This window comes from Lactuca virosa, chromosome 4, assembly GCF_052849685.1.
Source record: "Lactuca virosa cultivar CGN04683 chromosome 4, Lactuca_virosa_CGN04683_v6, whole genome shotgun sequence".
Classification (NCBI taxonomy): Eukaryota; Viridiplantae; Streptophyta; class Magnoliopsida; order Asterales; family Asteraceae; genus Lactuca; species Lactuca virosa.
In genome coordinates this window covers 134,464,247-134,485,503 of record NC_136429.1, presented here as the reverse complement: position 1 = coordinate 134,485,503, position 21,257 = coordinate 134,464,247, and positions in this window count along the sequence as shown.

Genomic DNA, 21,257 nt, shown 5'->3' with positions numbered 1-21,257 from the left:
GAGAGTTCTTAATTGGTTGCATAAAAACTTGGAAGCAATGGCAGACCCTTGTGCTGCCAGGTGGCAAGAAGTTAAGACTGCACAAGTTCATTCCATATGAGTTTGGATTTGTCACTAACCTTGTCTTGAGATTATGATTTTGACAAATTCACATGGATAGGAACACATACACCATAAAAACTAAGTGTCATAAGGTTTCTCTCCGATTTATGAAAATGATGGTGAGGAAACGCTTTCACTAAGTAGATTTTAGGTAGATAGCAATTATGATATTTACATTGTCAAAGTCGTTAGTGGAGCGTGTATGGTTAACCGGCACACTAACATGGACTTGTGAGAAATGGCAAAGGTCTAAACAATTGAGACTATGATTACGGCATCCCTTTTCATAGTTCTAAAATTGTTTAGACACACATATGAGCTATCTAAGAGAAGGTGTATGATTTTGATAAAGTTTTATCAAAGCATCTTGTATCAGAAATCTGAACTTTGGTAAGAAAGTCAATAAAGTATTGATTTCTAGAAGTTCAGTTGATTTCTGAGTACATGTCAAAGCTAGTGGGAGCATAAGTGTTATGCTAATAATCATCATGTTAGTGGGAGCATGATAATTATGATAAGTGTTGCAAGTTAGCAATGTTAATTATAGAAAACAAAAGTTTCAAATTGGGAAAAAGTTGTTTTGCTATAATTAATGGAGAGGAAATTATACTTCATTTCAAATCTAAAAGCTTAGATCGTGAGATTTTAATCAAATTTAGTCATGTATATATATGAATGTTATGTTGGAATGGTTCAACATAAGGAAATTATATAGATGGGAACAATATTTGCGTTCTAAAATTTGATTGTGATTACGGCATCCCTTTTCATAATCTGAATTATGAGAACTTGGCAAATAGAAATAGAAATATTATAGCAAAAGACTGGTCCAGTATCATGTCTTTATGTGAGACATCATGAATCGTGTCCCATATGCTTCGCATATTGGATCGATTGCATGTGCTTAATATTCATCTGTTCTAAATTTTTCCAAATGCCCAGAGCATTAAGAGGGAAAAGTACTAGAACTAGATATGACTAATTTGATTAAGCAATTATCGAGGACAATCTAAGGTTTACCAAAGATTGGTTGCTCAGGGACAGTTGGAAGTATAGTGTTAATTTTGGAAGGACCATATTGACGTATTCTGAAAAGAGGCAACTCTTGTTCAAGAGTGATAGTCAAAATGGGAATATGGAAATGTTCCCATAGGTGGAAGTTATTCATTAAATCTGTGTAAGATTAGGATACTTAATGCAAGAAGGATGTTCAAAGCAATGTACTTTGGATATGAGACTTCGTTTCCATGGAGTTGATCTCCATTGGAATACTCTGTAATGTCTGTTGACAAGTCTTTGTGACTTTGTGCATAATCATTACAAGAGGATCAGTGCATATAAGTTTAGAATCTAACAGATTTAGGTAAATGGCAGGAATTTGAAATTCTTGCATTTGTAGTAAGGATTTGGGATTGTGAAATGAGTATCATTGGAATTATGTTCAATCGATCTATTTCACAGAGTAAAGATCATAGACAAACTTAGTGTGCGTACTTGGTGTATGGCATAACTAATGTTTGGAAAAAACATAGTGTACATACTTGGTGTATGGCATGACTAGTGTTTAGAAAAACTATAGTGTACATGCTTGGAGCATGCGACAACTATTGTTTTAATTAAAGTATAAAGTTGATAGTTTGAAACAGTATGCAATGAATAATGTGTAAGCAATATGGTGATAAATAAAAGGTGTTCTATTTATATTCATAAGTTCTGAGACCATATTGGATTCGATTATTCTTGTGTTTCACTTTGCATGTTTTTGACTTACAGAACAACTAGGTCATTCTTCCCGAATGACTAAGTTATTTAAACCATCCACAGTCGGTCATATGTTGGAAGTAGATATGAATCAAGACTGTCATGAAGCTGGATTGTAGATGTCCAAGGTATGGGACATAGCAAGAGTTGCTGCAACATTCATGAGTGCTCATAAGTTCTGAGTATTGGATTAAACCCACGCTCATTTCACTCAGTTCATGGATTTTATCACGAGTGATCATGAGACGATAATATCTTATATTCTTCAAACCTAGAGATATGAGTTGTTGCCTATGAGTTGGTTAAACATTGATTATACGAAAATGCATTGCTAACTCGATGTTATAAAACGTGCCTTTGTGTATGATTCAACAAGTAGTAGAACAAACATATGAGTCGAAGTTTATCCATTCCTTTTACCCTTGAAGGGATAAAAGCGATATCTATGGGCCCCTCGATGACTTAGTGATGACACCCCGAAGTGCTTGGCCAAGCCTGGACTGATTTGTTCAATTAGTCGGTCGTCATAAATCGGAAATCGGGAAACAACAAATGGATAGAGAGAATGATTATAATCCATGTCTTAGTCCATATGATATCTAGAATGGAGGAATATATGATCCCTTATCTAATGGACGCGTCATTGATTTGTTCAGAGTTCGACAACAGCTTTTAAGAGCTACGATTGCTAGTCGGGTTTTGAAGTCATACGCAATAATAGTTTTAGAGTTAGCCAAGTGGGAGACTGTTGGATTAGTGTCTAAGTCCATAACTATAATTGGTATGTACTTGAACCGATTGGCATGGTCTATTTGGGTTGCATGACATCAGAACAATTTGGATAGACTTATGTGAGAAAAGGATATTTATAATTTGTTAATATATTATAAGTTCTAATATATTAATATGAAATCATATTATTTAATTAGTATTGATCAAGAATTAATTTGGAATTATTATTGTGATCAAAAGGAGACTAATTAAATATATGGGGATTGATTGTGTAAATCATTCATTCTTATATATCTGGGCTTATGCTCCATAGTTCTTCATGTTGGGCTAAACCCATGGAATAACCCATGGATACTCCATGGAGGTTTAAACCCATGGAGCATGTAGAATATGGAAAGACATGAGTTATATGGTGTAACCCTAATAGCCACAATATATAAGGACCCCATGGCTCAAGAAATTGGCACTAATGTGTGTACACATGAGGGCTACCCGATTTGAGCATAGGAACCTTTTCTCTCAAGTTATTCCAAGATGTTAGTGATGTTGTGTGAACCATTTGAGGTGTCACACTTGAGGCACTAGGCTCTTAAGCTCCATGGAATCAAGCTACAACAAAGAGGTATGTAATTCTACTAGAATTTATATTATATGTACTTCATATTATGCTACTTAGAACAATACCTTGGAAAATTGATATTTGCATGTATAATAGAGAAAACATAGATCCAAGGTATTTAGGGTTGCATGTACACCTTAGGAGTGTTAGAATGCTCAAAACCCTTCACTTATGGCCTATAACTTATGGATTAAGGCTTATGTCGTATAGCGTAGGGCATATGGCTTAGATATTATGGCTTATGGCTTGGATATTAGAAATTATGGCTTAAGGATTAAAGGCTTATGGAATGAGGATTATGATTAGGTCATATGACTTAAGGCTTATGCCCTATGGCTTAGCACTTAGGGATTAGGTCATAAGGATTATATAGTATGACTTAGGGCTGAGGGCTTATGGGGTTTAACTTACGTTTATAACTTATGACTTATGGTTTATTGCTTATAGATAAGGCTTAAGTGTCAGAACTTAGGTCTTAGGGAATATGGCTTATGACATAAGGCATAAGGCATACTTAGGGCATCGACTTATAAGAAAAGGCTCACTTCCACCTCAACCACCTCCACACCCCACACCCCATACCCACCCAACCATCTACCAAACTTTATCCCCACCCAAACCTACACCCATACCACCTACCTCACCCCACGTCCATAACCACACTCCCACACCCACAAGCCCACATTGTAGCCTACTGACTCACCTCACCTCCAACCCACCTACACCTCCACACCATACACCCGACGCATCATATCCCCACACCAACCTCCTTCCACCTTCCTATACTCATATTTGACCCTTCAAGTTTAAGTGTATATATTTTGAGTGGATTTGGGTAGGGGTGGGTGGATATAAGGGTTTGGAATATGGTAGGCTATATGTGTTGGTTTATAGCTTATTGCCTAGAGCCCATTCCTACATTCCCACACTAACACCCACCTACCCATCAACCCAAATCTACCCCCACCCTTACACAAACCAACCCCACTCATCCACTAACCCTTATACTCACACCAACAACTACATGTATTACTCTATAAATATGGTTTACGTTTCATTGTCACATTTGACCCTTCAAGTTAAGTTATATATATATATATATATATATATATATATATATATATATATATATATATATATATATATTATTTCACCATCAACCCACCTACACACCTATCCCTACCCCAACCCACCTCACCCTACGCTACCCATCCTAATATCCAAAACCACATACACATCACCCTATGAATTTAGACTCACCCACTCCACCTAACCCCTACACCATGCGTCCTAAATGCGAGGTATATTTTTATATGTGAAGTATTAAAGACTAGCAAAACACATTTGAAATTGATTTTTAATCACAAGAAGAATATAATCTCCATTTATGTGTGTGAGTATATGTAAATATATATATATATATATATATATATATATATATATACATACATATATATATATATATATATATATATATATATATGGTTAATTTATTGAAATTTTATTTAATAATATATATCAACATAAACTTTTAGTGTTTAAGAATTTTAGTTTTTGTATTAATTTTCAACATAAAATATGATAATCTCAAATTTGAGAGTTTGAAAATTTAGGTTTATAAAATATTTCAAAATTATATTTGATAATTTTAGGTTGCCGCTCTCATTTTCATTTCCCCCTTCCTAGTTTCAATTTTCCCCATTTATAGACCTAATTCCATTTTGGAACACGCCTGATACGCTCATCCCTCTCTTCCCTACCCTCAAGCTTCTCTCTAACCTAAGCCAGCAACTAATATTGTCGGTCCACACACCGTGACCTCACTTCTCGCACGTCTGATTACCGATTGTTCTTTGGATGAGTCAATTTCGACCACTAAACGAGACAAGAAAAAACCCAAGGACGAGAAAGAAGTTTCCCCGCCACCAGAAGAGGACAAGGAAGAAGAAGTACCTGTGGAAGACGTGAAACCAGATGGCGACGTTGTTAGGGTTTTAGGAAAGGGGAAAACAAGGAGGAATCAATTAGAAATCGTTCGAATTTGATGTCCTTTCATACGAACTTGTGAGTGCCTTTTCATGTAATAATTCAGATTCAATTGCATTTGTTCCTTTTTATGTGGTTTAGCATGCTTGATGTTCTCTTACATAGTCTGCCATACTTCTCAATTACGAAGCAATTTATGAGAATCTAGGGAGTGAGTCTAGAGTTTAGGATTGGTCTTTCTGCAAAGTAATAAACTCTTTCTTCTCAACTAAAATTCTAACGTATGTGTTAGTTATTCTATAGAGAAGCATTTTGTAGTTTTATTTGCATCTAAATAGATTGTAGGACTTGTGAATTATGAAACACATTCTTCAAGCTCATGAAAGAGGAGTTCTAGGATTTGGCTTTGCTAAATTCAGTTGATAGCTACACACTGTGATATATTTATTTGTTCAGTTATTCACACTATGATCTATTTACAATAATAATTCTCTAAGAATCATTACTGTATCAGAGAATTATTTCTTGATTTGATAAAAGGAAATTAAAAGAGCAAGCCCTAGTTTGGTTTGATTTCTTGGAGATGTTTGTTATAGGGATTTGGAGTTGTTTATTATATGGAATTGGACCTTGTTGTTATTTACTGCTGATGATTCCGTTTGAGAACTGGTTGAAACATGATCTAACAAAACAATATGGATTAACCACTGCAGGTCTGGGTCCAAGGAGTTAAAACTTGATCCAGTAGTAGATTGATAGGTTGGATGTATGATTATGTAACTTGGAAACTATATGTATGTGTTATATGTAACTTGGATGACATATTGATGTTGATGTTGGTGTTGTTAAACCAAACCAAATGGAAATTGATATAAATATTTAATATTTCCAAATTTCAGGTTCATATTACACCCTCTAATGGAACATTGTCCAGAGTTGCAGACATACCGCCTACTGCTGCTTCAACAGGTATTATAGTGTGGTTTCTGTTAGTTTCTTGACAATATATGTTATGAATGTAGTATACTAATAAATAATTGATACAAAAACATGCTTCCTTATAGATTTATTTTATAAGATTATGTATGTTTTGACTTATAAATGGTTTATTTCGATTTTATGTTCACAGGCATATTAGCATATATGAAGCCCTAGAATTAAGAGATGCAGATTATGAGTATCTATGAAAAGGAGTGTTCTCATTTGATATTTTCTATGACAATTTGGATTCATAAAATTTTTCAGAAGGATAAAAGGTTATTAGATGTAGAAAGTTGAATATTTTTGGCTTATGATTTTTTTGTTTTCTTTGCCATATTTTTAGACTTGTTATAAGTACAAGTTCTTTTTTCTATTTCAACTATGGATCTTATGTATGGATTTGTAATTCAATTCTTAATAATATTGATTTCTATCTTTTCATATTGTCGATTTATGGTTACTTTCATTTAGATTGTTTTGATGTGTATGAAATATAGCAAAACTAACAATAAAATTTGAATTAATGTCACTGAATGTTAAACAATAATCACACTTCAAAATTTTCTCGTGTCTAATATAAATGTGGCTATGTTTTTAAGTTTTTCAATGTCTCTAAAATCATACAATAGTCACTTAACATCATTTTTGACATGTGGCTAAACGGTTAACAATAACCATGATATAAACTAAATATGTGTCTACATGTGTTTTAAGATCATGTTTTTCTCAAGTTTTTGTGACGATAATTTAACCAATAACAACATAAAAAAAATGATGTGTCAAATATATCACGTTTCACTAAATTCAATACTCTGTGACTAATAATTAATATATCGTCACGTTTAGATAATATTTGTGTGTCGGAATATAAAAAAACGACATGCTAATATTTGTGTGTCTCTATAAAATATGCAATAGTCATAATAAAAGATTATTTTTGTGACTAATTATTAGTAAATCACCACTTATGAAATTAATTACATGTGGCCATTTAGTGAACATGGTCATGTTCACCATGATTACATGTTTTCAAAAGATACTCAATAGTCTTAATAAACTTTAAACTGTGTGACAATATATTAGTAAAACACAACACTAAAATAACATGCATGTCGCAAGTTGGTGATATACAGTCACTACAATTACTAAATAAATGTGTCTATTGATGGTTTAACGCCACAATATTGGACAAAATGATTGATTTTAGCAACAAAATTCCCTACCCAATAGCCACACTTTTATAATACAACCACATTTTTCATATCATACGGACACTACATTTTAAAGTGACCATAAGACCCATACGATGGTGTCACCTTCCGTCACACTTTCAGTGAAAAAATAAAATGTCACTATGCGCATATGGTCACACTTTTTTGGTGTGTTTGTAGGTCATTTTTGTACTAGTGCTTTTAGAGTTAGGGTTTGAGCTATATATCTTGAGGAAGGGTATTAACGGGTAAAGTTGGAAACTTTACCCTTCTAAGGACATTTCCAGTTTATATCTGAAGTATGGAGCTTAGATCTGAAGATTAGTGACTTAATCCATTAAGAAAGCTTAACAGACTGAAGAACTCGACCAGTTTAGAGAGGAACTCGACGAGTTGGGTCGAAGTGCCCCGATTCTGAAAAAAGGAAAGACTCGATGAGTTAAGGACAGACTCGATGAGTGGGGTTGGAAAGTCCCAATTCTGTGATAGGAGAAACTCGTCGAGTTCATGAAAAACTCGACGAGTTGGGTCGCGATTTCAGGGTTTATGATTTATGGAACTCGGCGAGTTGGGTCAACCCAGAATGTTGACTTTGACCAGGACGTTGACTTTGACCAGAATGTTGACTTTGACTTGGACTTTGACCAAAGTTGAACCTTAAGGGGTTATGAGTATGAAAGGAGTAATTAAGGAAATCTTCTATGTATAAGGGCTTTAGTCGGGTGATTTCAAAGCCGGAGTTTTTGCAGCTACTTCCAGTTATCGAGGTGAGTTACCTTCCAGTAGAAGTGGGTCTAAGGCACCAATGCCGACCCACTAATAGGTGATTATAGTAGAGATGATTGTCTTTGTGATAATTGTCTGGTATGCCACTATCTGTTATGCTTTATGTGCTAGTATGATATGATATTATGTGATAGTGGTAGGAGGGGTGGGATAGACCTTGTTACCAGTCGAAAGGACCGAAGGGGTAGACCAGCACCCAGATATGCTAGGCAGTATGTGATTTATGTGTATATGCTAGGGTATTATTCAGTATTGGTAGGGTGAAATAGTCCCCGTATCTGGTTGAAAGAGACCGAAGGGGTAGGCCAGCACCCAGATACGCTAGGCGGTTACCGGTTGAAAGATACCGAAGGGATAGGCCAGCACCCAAATATGCTAGGCGGTTACCGGTTGAAAGAGACTGAATGGGTGGGTCGGGCACCAAGATATGCCTGACAGTATGTTAATTTTATGGTATGTGGTATGATGGGGGAACTCATTAAGCTTTGTGTTTATGGTTTTCAGTTTTCGTTTCAGGTTCTTCTTCTTCGAGAGGAAAGGAGCCGGCATGACTGCAGCGCATCACACCATGATTTCCGCACATCAGAATCTTGGGAGTTATACTCTGATGTCTGATGTTGTTTTATCATGACATGATTTGACTATTGATACATTGGTTTTGGATATGAGTTGTTTATATGATGTTTTCAGACCAATGGTTTTATAATTATTAAATTAAAAATGAAATTTTTGGTCTTAATTTTGGGATGTTACAAGTTGGTATCAGAGGCTTGGTTTAAGGGATTTGGACACACCTTCGGGGGTGTCTGAACTCAAACCGAGGGTTTGAAAGATTTTTGCAAGAAAAACAAATTTTTCTAAAATTTAAAATAAGAGTTTTGAACAAAGAACAAGGTGTGTGATGCGTGCAATCGGCTGAGTTCAACTAAGTTTTCCCCAAGATACCCATACATGCTATGTTATGAGATGATATGATATGATATGATTATGAGAATTACATGCTAGATTAGGGCTAGGATCTAGGAAGATGCCTTATGTGCCTGCTGTATGAGCTTATTGAACTGCATGATAGTACTGATTAGTCAGTGATATGATATCCTGATTAGGATATGCTTGGTTTTGGTTACTCAATGCTCGAATGCTACTTGCTTTGTGATTTTAGGAGTCTTAGTTATCTTTAATTAACTAGTAAACAAATACGTTAAGTTACATATTACGAGGACTAAATAATTTCAGAAGGTTAGGTTTAGCCCTATTTCACAGCTCTCGTCTGAGTCTAACCGTTGTAGGGTAGAACCTGTCATTCGAAGAATTATCTGGTATTAGTAATATGTAATGGTATTCGCAAACTAGTTAGGGAAAGGTAGCAGGGACTTCTTATGCAGCTGATGGCGGAGAGTGGGTCGGAGATTACCCTAGGTTAAGCCTAGGATGAGATTAGCATGGAGAGAAATAGTAATAGAAGGGACTTGGTGAAGTCAAGGAAATACTTGAGGAAAGCACGGATAGATGTGGAAGGTAGTATGGGCCCGTCTACTAAAAGCAGAGGATCCATACTCGAGTCCAGGAGGACTGACATAGAACCACAGAACTCGTAGTGTGTGTGAGAACTCTCGAGGTTATGTATGACCATGACGATTATGTGTTTTGTTTCAGAATGGTGGTGACACGTCATGGAGTAGGAGGTTCAGGGTCTGGGTCTGGTTCGGGAACAGGTTCCGAGCCAGTTGATGACAGATTGTGTGAGTTCATTGCATCCGAGATTACGAGAGCCATCCTTGAGTCGACCTCGGTGATTTTCGGGTCGATTAAGGAAGGTATCATAAAGCTGATGGAGGATCGCCTTAGGGCATTCAGGAGTGACATGACATCTGGCCAGTCAGGGACTCGCACACTCTCCTTCAAGGATTTCAGGGGATGTGGTGCGTGTTGGATTAGGTGTCTAAGCCCATAACTATTATTGGTATGTAGTTGACCCGAGAGTAGCATGGTCCATTTGGGTTGCATGGCATCGTAACAATTTGGATAGACTTTTGTGAGAAGAGGATATTTATGATTTATTAATATATTATAAGTTCTAATATATTAATATGAAATCATATTATTTAATTAGTATTGATCAAGAATTAGTTTGGAATTAATTTTGTGATAAAAAAGAGACTAATTAAATAAATGGGGATTGATTTGGTAAATCATTCATTCTTATAAAGTGGGCTTATGATCCATAGTTCTTCATGTTGGGTTAAACCCATGAGATGACCCATGGATACTCCATGGAGGTTAAAACCCATGAGGAATGTGGAAAGTCATGAGTTAAATGGTGTAACCCTAATATGCACACTATATAAGAAGCCTCATAGCTCATGAAATGGCACCCTTTTAAGGGACAAGAAGTGAGAGCTAGCCGATTTGTGAAGCAAGTGTTCCTCTCTCAAGTTATTCCAATTGTTGGTGGTGTTGTGTGATTCCATTTGAGGTTCAACACTCTGGGCACTAAGTTCTTAAAGGTCCAAGGCTTCCAACTACAACAAAACATATGTCTTCCAACTTGTTTTATTACCCAAGTATCAAAGTTTTGTATGCTAGTTAGGGTAATACCTTGGAATGTTCAAGTTTGCATGTATAATAGAGAAAACATAGATCCAAGGTATTTAGGGTTGCATGTACACCTTAGGAGTGTTATAATGCTCAAAACCCAACAGTGGTATCAGAGCCTAGGCTTGTTTTCAATTATACTTGATGCTACTTGCTTGGAAATTGAAAAGTTTTTCCTTTAAAAGAGTCATTAAACTCATAGGTTATAGAAAAATGAAGAGTGCTTTTCATAAATGGTTTTATGAACTCCATAACTTGTCCTCAAGTTATGGATTTTCAAGAGTCCTTTCATTAAAACCTATATTAAACTCATAAGTTATGAATTTGAAAAGTTTTGACAAGTTTCAAAATTTGCCCTCAAGTTTTGGAATTTGTAAATTTAAAAGTCTAACTTTTGAAACATTTAATTCCAAACCCTAGAATTTTAATGTTTAAAAATCTACCCTTATACTATTATAATATTATAGGTTTTATATTTATATATATGTATAAGAACAAAGTCAGTCTTACCGTTAGTAGGCCTCATTCATGAAGCCGGTCTATAAGGGGGGTATAAGGTTACTGCCTATAAAATGACACTTTAATGGGTGTCCACTCTCACCCACCGCTTCCTTGACTGGTGGAGGGTCGTTAGCCGAACGGGTAGGATAAGACTCTAATTCTCCCTTCATTAAAAGTATATTGATAAATATAAAGTAACTAAACACTTATAAATTCCCAAATCTTAGTTACTTAGGAAAAAAGTGAATATGGTGCTAACCAATGAAATTTCACTTTGCACCTTGTTAAGCCGTTAGTGGAGCGTGTGTGGTTAACCGACACACTAATCTGGACTGACAGTGTGTGGCAAAGGGTAGCTTAATATTAATCATAGATCAATGGAGCGTGTATGGTTCACCGACACATTGATTAGGTGGTTGTAACATTGGGTGTACCAAGCTGATTTGCATGGTTATTCACACCTTGTTTGTGAACATCGGCATCCCAGTCACAAACTTGAAGGGCACAATCGAGATTTAAACATGCCATTGAATTTTTCAATGAATCTGAAAGGATCTAGGAGTTTCAATTAACTTAAAACCTACAATTCTTTTTCATTTTTCGCGGTGGAAATTGGTAAATCGTCATTTACCTACCTTCAAATATTTTGCAGTTTGGATTACGGGATCCCTCTTCCAAATTGAAAAATATTGTGTTGGGTCCTAACCTTAATATTTCATTTGGGGGTTATATTAAGGACTTAAATCAACTAACTTGAATTTCTCCCATTGTAGATGTCTAGTTCAGACAAGTATGGTCTCCCAAATCTTTTGGAACAAGCTTTCCTCTTGAAGATGATGTCCCGCGGTTGGATCGTGGAAGTCATACTTCACTTCCCCCACCTCCTCCAAGAATTCTCCCTAACCCACAAATTCAAAGACTTGAAAAATTCAAGGTCGCTCAAGCCCTACTTGCAATGAAACATGAAGATGGAAGGCCAGTGTGTACTCACGTCTTGGAGATGAGGTCACATATTGACAGGCTGAGAGTATTGGGTGTCGAAGTCTCAAAGAAGTTGGCTGTTGACTGGGTTCTTCAATCACTTCCTGAGTCATATAGTGAATTCATTAAGGACTACTATGTGACAGACCACGACATGACCCTTATTGATCTTAACTATTTTCTTGTTGCTGCTGAATCAGCAATGATGTGGCGCACTGGAAAAGCAAATTTGATGGGAAGATCTACTCCCCAAACTTCCATAGACATTGACAATGGAAACATTGGAAGTCTAGAAAAGATTTCTCTTTCCAAGGGAAAGAGAAAGGCTAAGTCTGAGATTGTCCCGTGTACCATTCCCAAAGAGTCTATATGTTTCTATTGCCAAGAGAATGGGCATTGGTTGCGAAGCTGCCCTGACTACCTGAAAAATTTAAGAAAAGGCAGAATCGAAAAGTTTGACTCTACTTCAGGTAAGTCTACTATCTCACTCTATTAAGTTCCTAATTTTTGATTCTTAATACATGATGTGACAAGGTTGCCTTTTGAGGTTTTGTAGGATCATGCAAACGGAAGGAAGCTTAAAGGAAGAGTATGTTGAATCTGATCGCGAAGATGGATTTCAATCGCATGGTTCGAAGATCAGATTTTTGAGCTGTTATTTAGGAGTTATGATAGATTGCTAGGAAATATGTAATAACATATTTTTCATTTGTAATTGCATTGCAAGGAAAAGTTTTTCCGCATTTTATAAATAAATAAAGTTTTTGTTGATTTTATCTTATCTTATATCTCCTTACAATGACATTTATGAAAAATTGATTTTTGTATGTTTCTATTGTTAGCAATATGGATTTGATTCATTCGTTTGTGGTAGTGTCAAAATTTACCAAATAAGGAAAGATTCTCATCACCCAAGTTTCAATTGGACAGAAACTTGGAATCATGTAAGTTGTATTGTATGATGAATGAGAATTTTTCATCTTTGGTAAATTAAGACTAATTCCTTGTTCACATGTATATGTGAGTCAAGTGAAGGACTAGGGGATCAGGTACACTGGGTGTGCGCTGGTTAGGTCCACTACAAAGATCGATAAGACTATTCGTCATGATTTACTAGAGTTTAGTAAACATGGTAATGCTTACAAGTTTAAGTATAATTCTAAAACATTGGAAAAGGTTCAATGTATGGCAGAACGAATGAGAATAATCAAATTAGGCAGAAAGATAAAAAGTTTCTCCAATCTGAAAAGATGGGAGAGTACTTTAGTAACGTGTTTTATGATCATCTTAAAGTTTATGGAAAAACCATATCACAATTGATCCTCAAAGGACAGCTTAGTGCACTTGTATAGATAAGAAGAGCAATCGTGAATTGTTGAAATGGTTAAATCAAAAGGTGAATCATACTTCGTTTCCAAAACAAGTCTTAGAGTCGTACTCCAAGATTGTCCCTTGAGTGACATTAAATTAAGAAAGTTTTATAACACTTATCAAATGTAGAGTAAAATGTTTTCTACTCTTGTACATTTGAAATTGGTAAATTGTGATGTTTTGGATAAAACAAAGACCAACTAAGGCCAATTATGTGAAGTGTTTGTCTTGATTAGAATCCGCACTAACTCTTGAATATTGATTGTCAAGTAATGTTCCTTGACAAAGTGAATCATATATGTCAAGAGGTCAGTGGGAGTCTTAATGATCTTGACAAGTTTCAAGAACCAATCAAGAATAAACCTATTGTTAAACACTAGCACACGACTTGAGGTTTGTGACCTATTGTGTTGACATATTCTTGTTTCTGTGCCCATTCCAGTGAAAGTTGACTATGCATGTGAGTTCTATGAGTTCTCAATTGTTTGCACAACAACTAGGAAGCAATGGTAGGCCCTTGTGCTACCAAGTGGAAAGAAATTAAGAGTGAACAAGTTTAGTCCATATGAGTTTGGATTTGTCACTAACCATGTATTGTGATTATGCTCATGACAAATTCACATGGATAGGAACACATACACCATAAAATCTAAGTGTCACAAGGTTTCTCTCCGATTCATGAAAATGATTGTGAGGAAACACTTTCGCTATGTAGATTTTAAGAAGATAGAAATTATGATATTTGCATTCTCAAATTCGATTATGATTACGGCATCCCTCTTCATAATTTGAATTGTAAGGAATGGAAAAAGGTCTAAACATTTGAGACTTATTGCTGTAAGTTCTTAAATTGTTTAGACACACATGTGAGCTATCTAAGGAAAGGTGTATGATTTTGAGAAGCCTAGATAAAGTCTTATCGAAGCATCTCGTATTAGAAATCTGAACTTTGGTAATGAGATTCAATAAGTATTGACTTCTAGAAGTCCAGCTAATTTCTGAATACATGTCAAAGCTAGTGGGAGCATAAGTGTTATGCTAATAATAATAATTTTTATGCTACTGGGAGCATAATTATTATGGTAAGTGTTGCAAGTTGGCAATGTTAATTATAGAAAACAAAAGTTTCAAGTCGTAAAGTTGCAGGGTTTGAAAAGTTGTTTTGCTATAATTAAGGGAGAGGAGTTTATACTTCATTTCAATTCTAAAAGATTGGATTGAGATTTTAATCAAATTTAGTCAAATATATATGAATGTTATGTTGGAATGGTTCAATATAAGGAAATTCTATATATGGAAATGTTAGTTGCGTTCTCAAAATTTGATTATGATTACGGCATCCCTCTTAATAATCAAAATTATGAGAACATGGCAAATAGAAATATTATAGCAAAAGACTGATTAAGCATCATGCCTTTATGTTAGACATTATGAATCGTGTCCCATATGCTTCGGGTATAGGATCGATTGCATATGCTATAATATTCTTGTGTTCTAATTTTCCAAATGCCTAGGGCATTTAGAGGGAAAAAGGAATAGAACAAGATATGACTAAAGTGGTTAAACAACTGTTAAGGACAATCTAAGGTTCGCCAAAGATTGGTCGCTTAAGGACAGTTGGAAGTATAGTAATGGAAGGACCATAATGACATTATTATGAATAGACATGAGTCTATTAATAATGAGTTGTCGTATGGCAAATATGGAATGTTTCCATATTGGGAGTTGAAGAATAGATGAAAAAGTTAGAAACTTTTATGCAAGAAGGATGTTTAAAGGAATGTACTTTGAATTTGAGACTTCATTTCCATGGAATTGTCTTGTAACAATCTCCATAGGAATATTTTGTAATATCATTGGTCAAGTCTCTGTGACTTTTGGCACCTAGACATTACAAAATAATCTTTGCATGATTGTTTAGAATCTAACACTTTCTAGCAGTGACAAGAATTTGGAATTCTTACACTGTCAATAAGGATTTGGAATGAGCATCATTGAAATGCTTTTCAATTGATCTATTTCACAAAGTAAGGACCATAGACAAACATAGTGTGCATGCTTGGTGTGTGGCATAACTATTGTTTAGACAAACATAGTGTGCATGCTTGGAGCATGGCATAACTATTGTTTTAATTCAAGTAATAAGTTGATTATTCGAAACATTATACAATGAATAATGAGTAATCAATATGACTCAAAAGTTTTGTGGGCCATATAGGATTAGTATTATTCTTGTGTTTCACTTTGCATGTTTTGACTTCCCGAATAACTAGGTTATTCAAACCATCCACAGTCGATCATACTTTGGAAGTAGGTATTGGGGCAAGACTATCATGAATGGGTCTGTAGTTTGTCTAGGACAAGGTGGCTGCAGTGTTCATGAGTACTCCTGGAACAGGATTCGAGTATTGGATTCAACCCACGCTCATTTGAATCACTTCATGGATTTTATCACGAGTGATCATGAGACGATAATATCTTATATTCTTCAAACGGAGACGTGTGAGTTGTAGTTGCGAGTCGGTTGCACATTGACATATGTAAACGCACCAGTAACTTGGATGTTATAACACATATTGTTGTGTGTAATTTGATGAGTAAGTACAAGAGATCATTTGGGTCGAACTTTATCGGTTCCTTTTACCCCCATATGGATAAAAGCAATATTTGTGGGCCCCTCGATGATTTAGTGATGACACCAGGCCTGGACTGATTTGATTTGTTCAATTAGTCGGTCGTCATAAATCGGAAATCGGGAAACAACAGATGGACAGAGAGAATGATTATAATCCATGTCTCAGTCCATATGATATCTAGAATGGAGGAATATATGATCCATTATCTAATGGACGAGTCATTGACTAGGTTAGAGTTCGACAACGGCTTTTAAGAGCTACGATTGCTAGTCGGGTTGGAATCATGCTTGCAATAATAGTTATTAGACTTATCCAAGTGGGAGACTGTTGGATTAAGTTTCTAAGCCCATAACTATTATTGCTATGTACTTGACCCGAGAGTAGCATGGTCCATTTGGGTTGCATGGCATTGGAACAATTTGGATAGACTTTTGTGAGAAAAGGATATTTATGATTTATTAATATATTATAAGTTCTAATATATTAATATGAAATCATATTATTTAATTAGTATTGATCAAGAATTAGTTTGGAATTAATTTTGTGATAAAAAAGAGATTAATTAAATAAATGGGGATTGATTTGGTAAATCATTCATTCTTATAAAGTGGGCTTATGATCCATAGTTCTTCATGTTGGGTTAAACCCATGAGGTGACCCATGGATACTCCATGGAGGTTAAAACCCATGAGGAATGTGGAAAGTCATGAGTTACATGGTGTAACCTTAATGTACACACTATATAAGAAGCCTCATAACTCATGAAATGGCACCCTTTTTAGGGACAAGAAATGAGGGCTAGCCGATTTGTGAAGCAAGTGTTCTTCTCTCAAGTTATTCCAATTGTTGCTGGTGTTGTGTGATTCCATTTGAGGTGCAACACTTGGGGCACTAAGTTATTAAAGGTCCAAGGCTTCCAACTACAACAAAAGGTATGTCTTCCAACTTGTTTTATTACCCAAGTATCAAAGTTTTGTATGCTAGTTAGGGTAATACCTTGGAATGTTCAAGTTTGGATGATGAATAAAGAAAACATAGATCCAAGGTATTTAGGGTTGCATGTACACCTTAGGAGTGTTAGAATGCTCAAAACCCAACAGTGCGCCAGACTTCCTCGGGGTGAAGGACCCCATTGTGGCTAGGAGATGGATTGCAGACATCAAGTCTGCACAGTTGACGAGCTTCTGCCCTGAGGGGTCGAAGGTCAGGTATGTTGCTGGTTGTTTAAGAGAGAGATAGCCAGAGACTGGTGGGAGGCAGTCAGTGATACGTTAGGAGCCCCAACCATTGAGGCTATGACCTGGTCGGACTTTGTGACCAGATTTAGGGCTGAGTTTGTGCCAGCTGTGGAGATCCAGCAGCTAGCCAAGGAGTTCTTGGATATGAGACAGAGTACTGAGTCAGTGGCGGAGATTAGCGCCATGTTCAGGGAGAGGGCCTTACTAGTGCCTCAGTATGCGGGTGATGAGGAGATTAAGAAAACCTGGTACCATGACATGTTGAGAGCTGACATTCGGAAACATGTCAGCTACTCGGCATGTCCAACTTTGGATGACATGATATCCAGGGCGAGAGAGAGGGAGATTGATATAGAGCACATCAGGAAGAGGAAGGCGGAGACTGGGAATATGACTGGGGTTTCTGGAAAGAAACCCAAGGGATTCGACTCGAGGTCGAAGGGCCAGCAGGGTTGGAGCCGCTGTGGGAAATACGAGATGGTGCATGAAGGAGTTTGCAGATTGGGGGCATCGGGCTGCTATAAGTGCGTCAATCTTGGGCACTTTGGCAGGGATAGTACTGCTCCTACCCCCACCATTTAGACATCAGACTTGATTTTCTTTCATTGCAATCAGAAGGGCCATAAAAGGCCAACTGCCCGAGATTGACATCAGGAGCGCCAGTGACGGAGCCAGCTCCAGCGACCCTGCGGATCAAAGATGGCCGACAGGCCAAGTCAGATACTCCAGTGGTGTGGAGCCGAGCCTTCTACTTGATCGCCGAGGAGGCGCGTGCCACACCGGATGTGGTGACGGGTATGTTTCTTCTCCCTATCTTTTATTGCATGTCAGTTTTGACATTTATATTCTATGTGTTTTGTTTAGGATCGTTCCATGTGAACGGCATTCCAGTACAGGTGTTATACGACTCGGGGGCTACCCGATCATTCGTATCTCTTTCACTCAGCAAGAGGTTTGCTGAGTCTTCAGGCACATTGGATTGTCCATTAGAGGTCAAGATTGCGGAAGGCCAATCAGTCCGGGCATCAGAGGTTTATAGGGATTCAGTTCTGAGAATGTATGACGAGCGTTACCTCATGGATTTGGTACCCATTTTGTTGGGTGGGAACAAGGTCATCATAGGCATGGATTGGATGAGACCTAATGGGGCGGTGATAGACTATGAGTAGCAGTTGGTTCGTGTCAGGACCCCAAGTAGGGGAGAGCTAGTGATTCAAGGCGAGAGGCCGCAGCGTGGGCCGAATTTGTGTTCCGCAGCGAGAGCTAGGCGCTACCTTCAGCAGGGTTGCGCAGGTTATGCCGCCTATGTCATGGATACCCGGGAGGAGGGTAAGGCGACCGTGAGCGATGTGCCAGTTGTGCGGGAGTACCCGGATGTGTTCCCCGAGGAGTTGCCTGGAATACCTACGGAGAGACAGGTGGAGTTCCGGATTGACCTAGTTCCTGGTGCGGCACCGATAGCCAAGGCACCATATCGTTTGGCTCCTCTCGAGATGCAGGAGTTGTCTACATAGCAACAGGATCTGTTAGACAAGGGATTTATCAGGCCGAGTAGTTCGCCTTGGGGAGCCCCGATTCTGTTTGTGAAGAAGAAGGACAATTCCCACCGGATGTGTATAGACTACCGGGAGTTGAATAAGGTAACAGTAAAGAACCGTTACCCACTCCTGAGGATCGATGATCTTTTTGACTGACTTCAAGGGGCATCTTGGTTTTCTAAGATCGCTTTGCGTTCAGGATATCACTAGATGAGATTCAGATATGAGGATGTACATAAGAATGCTTTTCGGACTCGCTATGATCATTACGAGTTCGTGGTGATGCCCTTTGGGCTCACCAATGCTCCTGCCGTGTTCATGGACCTCATGACCCGCGTATGCAGACCGATGATGGATCAGTCTGTGATAGTCTTTATTGACGACATCTTGATTTACTCCAAGATGCAGGAGCAGCATGAGGAGCACTTATGAGAGGTGTTGGATACCCTGAGGAGGGAGAGCTTGTACGCCAAGTTCTCCAAGTGCGAGTTCTGGTTGCACGAGGTGCAGTTTTTGGGGCACCTTGTCAACCAGAACGATATTTAGGGCGACCCAGCCAAGGTCGAGGCAGTGATGAGATGGGAGGTTCCAAAGTCTCCATCTGAGATTCAGAGCTTCCTTAGTTTATCAGGCTATTATCGGAGATTCATTCAGGATTTCTCCAAGATAGTGGTACCCCTGACCCGGCTGACGAAGAAGGTCGTTCTCTTTCGCTGGGGGTCAGAGCAGCAGGCAACGTTCGATACTTTGAGGCAGAGGTTGTGCGAGGCATTGATCCTAGCCCTGCCAGAGGGAATTAAGGATTTTGTAGTATACTGTGATGCGTCCATCTTGGGTTTGGGCGCAGTGTTGATGCGGAGGGGGCACGTCATCGCCTACGCTTCGAGGCAGCTGAAGCCTCACGAGGCGAACTACCCAACGCACGACCTAGAGTTGGGGGGCGGTTGTTTTCGCCCTCAAGATTTGGCGACACTACCTCTATAGGGTCCGTTGTACCATTTACACGGACCAAAAGAGCCTGAGGTATCTGATGGATCAGCCACATCTTAACATGAGACAATGACGATGGTTGGACGTGGTAAAGGATTATAACTGTGAGATCCTCTACCACCCGGGGAAGGCCAATGTTGTGGCTGATGCACTTAGCCGCAATGCATTCGTAGCCCAGATCAGAGACATCTGCATGAGGATGACAATAGTGACTGCACTTTTGGAGCAGATCCGCGAGGCCCAGAAGGAGGCTATGAAGGAGGAACATCGGAAGAGCGAGCGTATTGTGGGTCAGATTTCCTCCTTCGACTATGATAGCCACGGGCTATTGACACTCCATCGTAGAGTGTGGGTTCCATATCATGGAGGTGTGCGCCAGCATCTGATGGAGGAGGCGCACAAATCCAGGTTCTCTATCCATCCCAGGGTGATGAAGATGTATAGAGATCTTCGTCCTGATTACTGGTGTCCATGCATGAAGCGGGATGTAGCCTGGTAGGTTGAGAGGTGCTTGACCTGCATGAAGGTCAAGGACGAACACCAGAGACCTCAAGACAAGATGCAGCCAATGGATATCCCTGTGTGGAAATGGGAGGATATTACTATGGATTTCAACACGAAGCTTCCCAGGACCGCACGGGGAGTGGATTCGATTTGGGTCATCGTGGTTCTGTTGACCAAGAGTGCCCATTTCGTTCTGATTCAGGAGAGTATTTCGGCCGAGAAGCTGGCCAACCTCTACATCAGATAGGTAGTAGCTCGTCACGGGGTGCTGAAATCTGTGATTTACGACCGAGATGTACGATTCACTTCCAGATTCTGGAAGAAATTTCATGATGATTTGGGTACTCGTTTGCACTTCAGCACGACTTTTCACCCACAGGCGGATGGTCAGAGCGAGCGGACCATCCAGACCTTGGAGGATATGCTGCGGGCGTGCATTTTATACTTTGGTGGTAGCTGGGATACCTACCTTCCCATGGCAGAGTTTTCCTACAATAATAGCTACCATGCCAACATCGACTGTCCTCCCTTCGAGATGCTATATGGGAGGAAGTGCAGAACCCCAATATGTTGGGGTGAGGTTGGACAGAGGGTCATGGGGAGTACCAAAGTGGTACTCAAGACGATAGAGAAGATCCAGTAGGTCCGGAGTAGACTCCAGACGGCCCAGAGTCGGCAGAAGAGCTACCCCGACAGACGCTGATCAGACCTGGAGTTTCAGGTAG